This window comes from Lactuca saligna, chromosome 5 (genome assembly GCF_052625555.1).
Source record: "Lactuca saligna cultivar CGN05327 chromosome 5, ASM5262555v1, whole genome shotgun sequence".
In the NCBI taxonomy this organism is placed as follows: domain Eukaryota; kingdom Viridiplantae; phylum Streptophyta; class Magnoliopsida; order Asterales; family Asteraceae; genus Lactuca; species Lactuca saligna.
In genome coordinates this window covers 112,631,786-112,642,766 of record NC_136421.1, presented here as the reverse complement: position 1 = coordinate 112,642,766, position 10,981 = coordinate 112,631,786, and positions in this window count along the sequence as shown.

Below are 10,981 nucleotides of genomic sequence, written 5' to 3'. Positions count from 1 at the left end.
ACTTGGAAAATTCATAACTTCCTTATACGAAGTCAGATTTGGGCGTTCTTTTTACGTACGATCACGGTTTAATGACATCTAACATAGTAGGTAATTAATTAGAGACTTTTGGACATTTTATTTTCGAAGTTAATTTCATTATATCAAAAGTGGTTACAATACTTGACTTTTTAGGTCGTTACATAGAGTTGAAATATCGGGTTGTCACAATAAAGAACGCTGAAATCCAAGTTATAACGAAGAAGTTATGACCTATTGAAGTTTCACGACAGAACCGGCACGACAATGTATGACGTAAAAAGTGAATTTACGATAAAGTGTTTTTTAGCGTTAGTGATTTAAAAGAAAGTTGTAGTATTCGTTAAACCGAGAGCGTGCATAAAAAGAATGTCCAAATCTGACTTCGTATAAAGAAGTTATGAATTTTCTAAGATTTGGCATAGCAGTATGCACCCCGAAACTCGAAATTTAGATCGAGTGATTTTTGGCCGAAACAACCTAAATGAGAATTCAAGATCTTGTTGATAGTAATTCAACGGTAAAAAGACGGACGAAAATGGACGTCAGATGAAGAAGTTATGAACTTTTAACGGACTTTTCATGTCCCGTCCTGTTAAAAATATAATAATAATAATAATGAAGTCAAAATTAACCGACGGAGTCTAAACGAAAGTTGTAGAGCATAATTTAACCTACGAGTGGATATAAAGAACCTCAAAAATGGAGCACGTATGCGAAATATGGATTCTTGAAGTTCGGAGCACAAACTTCGAGACCTGACTATGTTCACGACGTGAACATAGAAATTCACGACGTGAAATCAATGAACGATACATTTCGAGCCTAGAAGACACACGACAAGCCTAGGAGATGACCATGATCAAACTCACGATGTGAATATACCTGGCTCACGACGTGAATGTGGATTTTCATCCTATAAATAGGAATCGGAGTTCTCAGGATTTGGTTGCTATTTTCTAACCTCTAACCTACTTTTTTTCATCTTTAAGCCCCTCTACACTGCCCCGACACCCTGGTTACATATCGAACACCCGAATCAAGTCCCGACGCCCCGGAGATCCTGAGAAAAAGAGTTTACGAGTCGAAACTTTGCCCGCGTTAAGCCCGGTTTTTGAGAAAACACCTTGGTTTCATCAGAAAATATTGTTTTCAAGGAAGAAGTGTTGTCCAACTACCGTGTTATCATGTGAGTGTGTTGTCACTTTGATCTTAATCATAGATAGGAAGTATTTTCTATAAAATACATGCTATGTGTATATTTATTATTTGTTTATTTGAGATGAGTGTTGAATGAATGTTTTATACAAAATTTGAAATTATTTAAATTGTATATGTATTTTTATCTAAAAATATGTTGTGTAAAACATGGGTAGACGAAAGATTGTTTTATACAGATTCTAAACTATATATGTATTTTATATCTACAAATATGTTGGGCAAAACGTGGGTAGATAAAGAATGAGGGATGAAAGAAGATATAGATGTTATTGGAAGTTGTGTCTAATAAATAGTATTAGCAGTTGTGCCTAATAAACAACATTGGCAGCTGTGCCAATTAGAGAATAAATGATGTTGTTGGCAGCTGTGCTTAATAAATAACCGACTAGAGAATAAATGATGTTGTTGGCAGCTTTGCTTAATAAACAACATTAGCAGTTGTGCCAATTAGAGAATAAATGATGTTGTTGGCAACTGCACCTAATAGATAACATTAGCAGTTGCGCTAGGCAAAGACGGACTTCGTGCTTATTTCTTAGGTTAATCCTTAGGAAATGAATGAACGAAGAATAGTTGATTTCTTAGGGTGGATCCTTAATAAATTTATTATTTGTGGGTTGAAAACCCTATATGCTTACTAGGCTCCCAAGACTGACCCACTCTGCTTTTTCTATTATAGATAGTAGACTCAGAGCATAGTCGGATGATGACGAGAGATTTTTGGATTGTAGGCAAGCAGTGGTAAATAACTGTTATAAGGCTTATAATATATTGTTTATGATTTTGGTCTATATCGGAACATGACATCACGAGGTTTTGATTTATAATGAAATATATATATATATATATATATATATATATATATATATATATATATATATATATATTTCTCTAAGAAATGTTTTGATAAATTTTTATCATTTTTGTTTTGGGGACAAATTCCGCAGCATCTTTTAAAAGATTACTCTGATTTTATTTTAAAAGCATAAAATAAATCTGTCACACCCCCAAACCAGAATGGCGGAAACGTTCGGGGGTGGAGGAAGTCATATTCAGTATCATAACAGTTCATAGTAAGGAAAGTACACACCATCATATATATAATGGTTTCAAAATGTTTAGATAATTGTTTTCGTTACATGTTCAAAAGATAAATACATAAACATCTTTCAAAAGAAGTAATTAACGTCAGAGCGTTAATCCCCAATAGTTGGTTTCCAAACCTGCTTAGCGGTTCCCTGAGAATACAAGTTATTTCAAAGAAAAAGTGTCAACAATTAAGTTGGTGAGCTCATAAGTGGTTTTGTGAAAAATGAATGACGTTCCAAAGTTCGTGCCTTTTTCCAAGAAGATCCCTTATTTCCTTATAAAGAATGAAATGCATATGAATGTTCGTGTTGTGAAATCTAAATGGTTGTACCAGCAAAATCCCTTAGTTTCCTAAAGTAATAGGCAGTCTCTAATGTCCAAGACCAAAAATCGAAAGCAACTAAAATGCTTAAAAGGTTGACGCATAGTTTTAAAAAATAAAGCTATAAGAAGATCACACTTGTTGGATGAAGAATAGTTTTAATAACTACTCATTCATAAAAGCATAATACTATAATAGTTGTCTATTTGGTGAGTTTTATAACCATACTCAACATAGTATGCCTGTGGCGACGGTCTTCAGGTGTCGAAACGTTATGACAAACTGTCACCCAAAGGATTGTAGTCAGGGCGCGGGATCATGACTTCCCATATAGATCTATACACATTTGACATGCTCTCCGAACTGGAGACTCTAGTTATAATAGACAGGACTCTAGGTAGTACCTTTTAACAAAAAGGTAGCATTGAAGATGTAATCGTCTCACGGATTCTCCACTAAGTCTGTATTAAAATGATAGTTTTGTATGAAATGTTTATCCTCTTTCACAATGTTTGACAAAGCATAAATCATAAGTTCCTTGAATGCATTAAATGGTTTAACAAGAATGGCTACCCTGGATACTATGCATTTTGTATAACTCTAATGCATGCAGAGTATACTAAGAGTTTTTACATTTTAACTCGGGATTAACTAGGTGTTTACTTGTATTCTCCCCCGAAATGTATTAAAAGTATATTATAGAGTATTTGAAAGTGTATAAAAGGGGGTATGAACTCACTTGATTGAAGTGGTTGTTTTGAAGTAGTCGAGAGAAGAATCGAGCAGAACTTCGACTAGAGAGAGTTGAAATCTCGGGATACCCAGGGATCTCGGGAGTGTAGAACTTCCTTCAGGACTCGAGTATGAAAAATCGGGGCTTCGGGATGGCTTATCAAGGTAATCACGCAGAGTAACGACACTTAGATGGAAAGAGATGAGCACTTTCACAATGTTTTACAAAGCATAAATCATAAGTTCTTTGAATGCATAAAATGGTTTAACAAGAATGGCTACCCTGGATACTATGCATTTTGTATAAATCTAATGCATGCAAAGTATACCAAAAGTTTTTACGTTTTCACTCGGGATTAACCGGGTGATTACTTGTATTCTTCCCCGAAATGTATTAAAAGTACATTATCAAGTATTTGAAAGTGTATACAAGGGGGTATGAACTCACTTGATTGAAGTGGTTGTTTTGAAGTAGTCGAGAGAAGAATCAAGCAGAACATCGACTAGAGAGAGTACAAATCTCGAGATTCTCGGGGATCTCGGGAGTGTAGAGGTTCCTTCGGGACTTGAGTATGAAAAAATGGGGCTTCGGGAAGGCTTATCGAGGTAATCACACAGAGTAACAACACTTAGATGGAAAGAGATGACAACCAAACCCGACACCCTTAAGCTTCTATTTATAAGGGCTGATTTGGGGTCTCACGTCGTGAGTTTTGGATTTCTCACGTCGTGAGGCTTAGTTAGCATGATCCGCTTTGGCGAGTTGATGTGTCTGACACTCTGGAACCCATTAGTCACGATCTCATGTCGTGAGCATGGTTCCCTCATGTCGTGAGGTTGTGTCAGCCTCGGGTTTTGTGTCCTGAACTTGTAAAATCCTTAACTTTCGCGTACGAGCTCCGAATTTGACGTTAATTATATGCATGCGTAGGTGTCAAGATGCTCTACAACTCTCGTTTAGAATCCGTCAACAAATTTTGAATTTATTTTAATATATTATTTTTAACAGGTCGGGTCTGGAAAATTCCGTTTAAATCCCATAACTCCTTCATCTTATGTCTATTTTCGTCAGAATTTTTACTATTGTACTCCTATTGTCGGGGTCTCCAACTTTCATTTAGGTTGTGTTGGCCAAAGACCGCTCGATCACTATTTCGAGTTTTTTGTTGTCTACTGCTAGGTCAGAAACTTCGAAAATTCATAACTTCCTCATACGAAGTCAGATTTGGGCGTGCTTTTGATGTATGTTCACAGTTTAACGATATCTATGACATTCATTTTGATACCTAAGGTTAAAAAGTATTTTATTGAAACTTATCGTTTTATGTTTAGTAACGCTTTACAGGTAGTGTTACGAATCTTTGATTGGTCATAACTCCTTCGTTATAACTCGGATTTTATTTTTCTTTATTGTCACACCCCAAAACCAAGAACGGTGGAAACGTTCTGGGGTGGAGGACGTCATGTGAAGTATCATAACAGTGTAACGTAGTAAACAAGCAACAACATCATCCATTGCATTTAAAGTAAAGTTTTAATACATGTGTGTTCTTTCATAATGTACAAAAATAAAATGAATAATAAAAATAAGATGAGTCTTGTCAGTGCTCCGTCTTCTCAAAACCTGGCCATCGTACCTGTCTAACTGGTGACCTGAGAATACAAGTTATTTTGAAAGAGAGTATCAGCTTTAAAGCTGGTGAATTCATAAGTATTTAAGTGCCATTGTCTTGTTTTGGAAAGCTGTTATGAATGCCATGCAAATCTTTAAAGGAAACAGTTGATATAAGTAAGAAAAACCCTAGAAAATCCCATATTTCCTATCAGTATAAGAGAAGTCTTCTACCAAGACCCGAATGTTTTGAAAGTAGTCTTCTACCAAGACCTGTATGTTTTGCTGTAACAAATATGGTTTTCCCTTTTATGACTATTATTAACAATATATAGTGTACCTCCTCATTTATGGGATTGTAACACAAAATAAAAGTAATAGGAAAAGTATAACCATAAAAGTATTATCCTTTTGCATTAGGATAATGCGATATCGCGACTGCCGAAATGTATAACCTAGAACATCCGTAGATTGTTCATTTTTCTCTGTAGCTAGTAGCAGGTTTAAGGAATGGTTAGTCCCGTAAAGTCACTCCTAATATAAGTATTAACCGTAGGCATCCATAGATGTTCATTACCTCTGTTGCTAACAGGTGGGTTCCGGAATGGTTAGTCCCGTCAAGTTATCCTTTTGAACTAGGATAGGCAGAACAAATTACACATAATGTACTAGTAACTCATCCTACTAAATTTGGGTACAATTATTCATGTAAGTCTATACAAATAAATTTATATATGTGAATGTATTCATGTAAACGTCTCGATGTAGACGTATTCATGTAACATGTAATGTATAGTATAGACTCACGAATGAACTGACTCTGGTGTAATTCCTTGAAATAGGAATAATGTTTTGTATCTCCTAACTATCCCTATAATAGTTAATTGGAAGGTAATTGATTGTCCAAGCAGGTGTATACACCCTTGCTACACAAGAGTGTTAGAAACTGAATGAAGGATCAAAGCTATCATATCAATACATATATAAGAACATAAGCGTATAGATATAGTTTTGTTCAAGAAGATGAAAATGGTTTTGTAAGACATTTAAGAGTTTTGAACAATAATTAACAATGACTTGATGTCATTTTAATAAACATTTCAAAAGTAATACATTTGCTATCAAGGTATTTTTAAGATATAAAAACAGTTCATGCATCATATTTTGTAGTATGTGAAATATGTTGAATGAAAACACAATTACAAATGCATATGATTGATTTAATAACATGTGGTTTTCTACCTATATCCCCCCCCCCCCCCCCACTAAAGCATTCAAAATCATTTAAAACATTGATTAAGGGGTATGAACTCACCTTTTGTGGGTGATACGGATGAACTGAAGAGGTAGGACTGCTAGGTGTCAAGTGAAGACTTTAGACACACACAATGGTCCTAATTACATATAAAGAACTATGTATATAAACAATTAGTGATTATAACACTAATTAAACATGTATAAACATTCCAATGTGAGGAAAACACTTTGATCAAGTGCTAGGAGGCTAATGGGTTACAACAAAGGAGTGCAAGACCTCATACGGAATTTTATGGTCCAAAGACCATGTATGTTGGATTTTACGGCCTAGGCGAGTAAACTCCTGGCCGTAAAATCTATATTGGGTCATTAAATTAAGCTTAAAGTCATTATAACTTAAGTGGTGAAGTGCTTCAAGGCTTACTAGGGTGTTAGGGCTTCCTTTTAACTCCTTTGAGGAGTTCACGGCCTTGGGACCATATCCCTTGGAGAATAGGGCCGTAATCTCCCTTGAGAGGGTGTTTGTGGTGTTTTCAAGTCCTTAATTTAACTAAGAATAAATCTAGGCAATTGTCCAAGGCTTTAGAAGAGTTTATAGCACCATTTGGCAACATTGTTTGGAGTTCACAACCCTGGAACTTCTTGGGCCGTGAACACCTTACTCTTGGTGTTCTAAGGGTGTTTGTGATGGATTTTGAGCATTTTAACACTCCCTAAGTGTAAATGCAACCCTAATAACCTTGGATCTATGTTTGTCTAATTATCATGCAAAGTTGAATTCCAAGGCTATATTCCTAACTAGCATACATGGGGAACAATTTTGACTTGAATGATAGATAGAATAACTTACCTTGTTGTTGTTTATGTTCCTTGAAACCTTATGAGCCTAGCACCCCAAGTGTGATGCCTCAAATGCTTCACACAACACCAAATGCTCTTGGAAAGACTTATGAGAGAATGCACACTTCTTGAAATTGGCCTAGCCCTCTTGTTTCCTTAGTGTAGCCGATTTTGGTGGAGAATGAGATCTTTATATAGTGTTGACACATCTAGGGTTACACCATGTAAACCCTAATGTGTCATGACTCTTCATTTCCATGACCCATGGGTTTGTAACTCCCATGGAGCATCCATGGAGCATCCTATGGATAGAACCCAACTTGATAATCCATGGAGCCTCTTAGCCCACTATACAAGATATGGATGATTTACATAATCAACCCATATATTTAATTAGTTCTCTTTTGATCACTTAATTAATTCTAAATTAATTATTGATCAAACTAATCAAATAATATTATTAATATATTAGAACTTATAATATATTAATAATCTCCAAGTGTTATTTCTCTCATTTAGTCTATCCAATTGCATGGTGCCATGCAACCCAAATGGACCATGCCGGGTCGGGTCAAGTACATACCAGAAATAGTTATGGACTTAGACACCTTATCCACCAGTCTCCCACTTGGATAAGTCTAATAACTATTACTGCAAGTATGACTTCAGGAACCGATCGGCAATCGTAGCTCTTTTCAAGGTTTCTCGGAACTGAGAAGATGATGGTACGCCATTTAGGATAAGTGATCATATAATCCTCTGTTCTTAGATATCAGTCGGACAAATACATGGAACAATGTCTTACTTATTATCCAACAGTTTGTTTCCCGATTTCTGATTTGTTTGACAAAGAACTTAATTGAACACATCAACATAGTTCTGACCGGGCCTGGTACATAGGTCAAAACAAAATCATCGAGGGGCCCAGATATCAGCTTCTAATCCAAGAAGGAACAGATAAACATCGACTCATATGTTTGTTCTACCACTCATTGAATTACACACAAGCGCACGATTTATAACATCGAGTTACCAATGCGTTTTCGTACAATCAATGCATAACCAACTTGTAAGTAACAAATCATATCTCTAGGTTTGAAGACTTATACGATATTACCGTCTCACGATCACTCGAGATAGAATTCCATGAAGTGATTCCAGTGAGCGTGGGTTGAGTCCAATGCTCAGAACTTATGAGCACTCATGATTGCTGTAGCCTTGTGCAAGACCTCTACAACCAAACATGATAGTCTTGATTCATACCTACTTCCGACATATGACTGACTGTGGAGGTTTGAATAATATGTTATACCAAACAAAAATTATTCTGGAAGTCAAAACATGCAAAAGAAATATACTAAACGATCGACAAGAGATAGCAACACTTTCCTCATAAATAAAACATTTTTTTATTCATCATCAAATGTCAATTACACTTTACACATTTCGAGGTTATCTAACTACTAAATCTAATATCACCCTTCAGCCCTATGCTCCGAGCATGCTGGAGATGCTTAACCCGAGTCAGTCCCTTCGTGAGGGGATCTGTCGGATTCTCATCTGATGATACCCGCTTTGCCACGAGGAGTCCTTCGATCCGATGTCTGATGAAATGGTATTTTCTGTCGATGTGTCTGGATCTCCCGTGATCCCTTGGTTCCTTGGCTAAGGCAACAACGCTTTCTCTATCACAGAAAATTTCCATTGGCTCTTTAATAGCTGGTACAACTCTAAGCTCTCCGATGAAGTACTTTAGCTATATAGCCTCCTTTGCCGCCTCGCTCGCTGCAATATACTCTGATTCGCAAGTTGAATCAGCCACTGTCTCTTGCTTGGAACTCTTCCAAGAAATTGCTCCTCCGTTTAGGGTAAAGACCCAGCCTGACTGAGAGCGGAAATTATCCCTATCAGTCTGGAAGCTAGCATCACTATACCCTACAACTCTCAAGTCATCACTCCCACTGAGGGTAAGGACCCAGTCCTTAGTCCTTCGTAGGTACTTGAGAATATTCTTTACCGTAGTCCAGTGTGCCTTGCCAGGGTTCCCCTGAAACCTGCTAACCATGCTCAGGGAAAAAGCTACATCAAGTCGAGTACACGTCATAGCATACATGATCGATTCTACATCAGAAGCATAAGGTATTCGACTCATTTCTGCTATCTCAGCCTCAGTGCTAGGGCTTTGTGTCTTACTCAATTTGGCGTTACTCTGTGTGACAACTGTCAATTCAGGTCATTCTTGGACTCATGCATCTTTATAATAACCATTCATGCACAACATGCCATGACCTAGTAGTATAAATTAGGTCAAAAATCTTGCATAAACTAGGATCCAACTAAGGTCTAGGACTAATATACTTGATACTTACAATTCTAGTAAGTTGCTTAGCTACAATAGGAAATGCCAATACTATAATTAGAATAAGCTTCAAACTTTGTTATAATTGAAATAGGGTATAAAACTCTAAAAATAAATTAAAACACTCTAATTATACTTCAACATGTTGTTGAATACCAAACAATGTTCCAAAAACCCTAAAGAGCCAAAAATCCAAAGTTATAAAATATAAAGCTTAAAAACTTTATAAAATTTGGCTATAAACTTCCTAGTATCAAATTTTATTAATCAAATTATGGATTATACCAATGAAATAGAAATATAAATTACAAGTATTAATCATAATTTATTAGTTAAAAACAAGATTTTTAAATAAATCAAAAATTGCTTAAAGAATCACTTTTATAAAAATTAGATTTTTATAAAAATTAGATTTTTATAAAAATTAAGGAGGGATTTTTTATAAAAATTTGAATTTAGGAGAGAGGAGGCTTTAATGCCTCAAAAATCTGGCCATCTCCCCTCTCCCCATGCACTCTCTTCCCAAAACTCATGATTAAACTCAAACCCACACTCCACCTCTTCTCTCTTCACTCTTCTCACTTCACTCTCTTCACACACTTCACCCTCTTCCTCTCTCTCTCTAAACTCACGAAATTTCTCTCATTTCTCTGCCAAATTTCAAGACTTTGAAGACCTTGAAGTGTTCTTACTTCTCTCAAGATCATAACCAAGGTAAACAACATCATCTTCTTCCATAGTTTGATGATTCTACTTCTTTTCCTTCTTAGTTTTCTCTTCTTTTAGGATTCTATGCCTTTCCATGGCTAGAAATCTTTATTCTCCCCTTGTGGTTTGTAGATTCTCACCATAACACAATGCATGTGTTTGAAATGGTGAAAATCCGGGATCAAACCCATGCAAGGAGTGAAAAAGATGCACATATGATCATGTGACATCAAAATCTAATATTTCATGTTCTTCTCCATCTCTTTTATGTTCATGCATGACCAAAAGCATTTAAACCATTTCTAGTACATATTGAATCCTCATTCATTCCATGCATGTGTTAGAAATCGGATCTTACCAAAGACATGCATGATGTTCTTATTGAAATACCCTAAAAATGCACACAAGCAAACATGCAATCTGCCAGATTATTTTGTTCGACTTTGAACAGTCATAACTCAGTCATTTTTTAACCAAATCATGATATTCTTTTTGTATTGGTTAGTTCCACGAGTTAACTTTCAAACCCAACTGGTCTTACTGTAAAATATTAAATATCCGATTTTTGGCAGATTTTACAAAAAGGTTGCGCATACAGCTCTTTTTCTGTGATCACTATTTTTATCTTGCTTAAACAATGGTCTTAAACCCAACCATAAATCTTAGGAAAAATACCTTAGAAACTTAACATATCTAGTGAGTTATGGTTGAAATTTCGTGGCTTAAAACCTCACTGAATGGGCTACAAAAATTCATGAACCTCAGCCACATCTACACTTCATGCATTATTGCATGCAACTTTTCTTAAATTGTTTGGAATCAT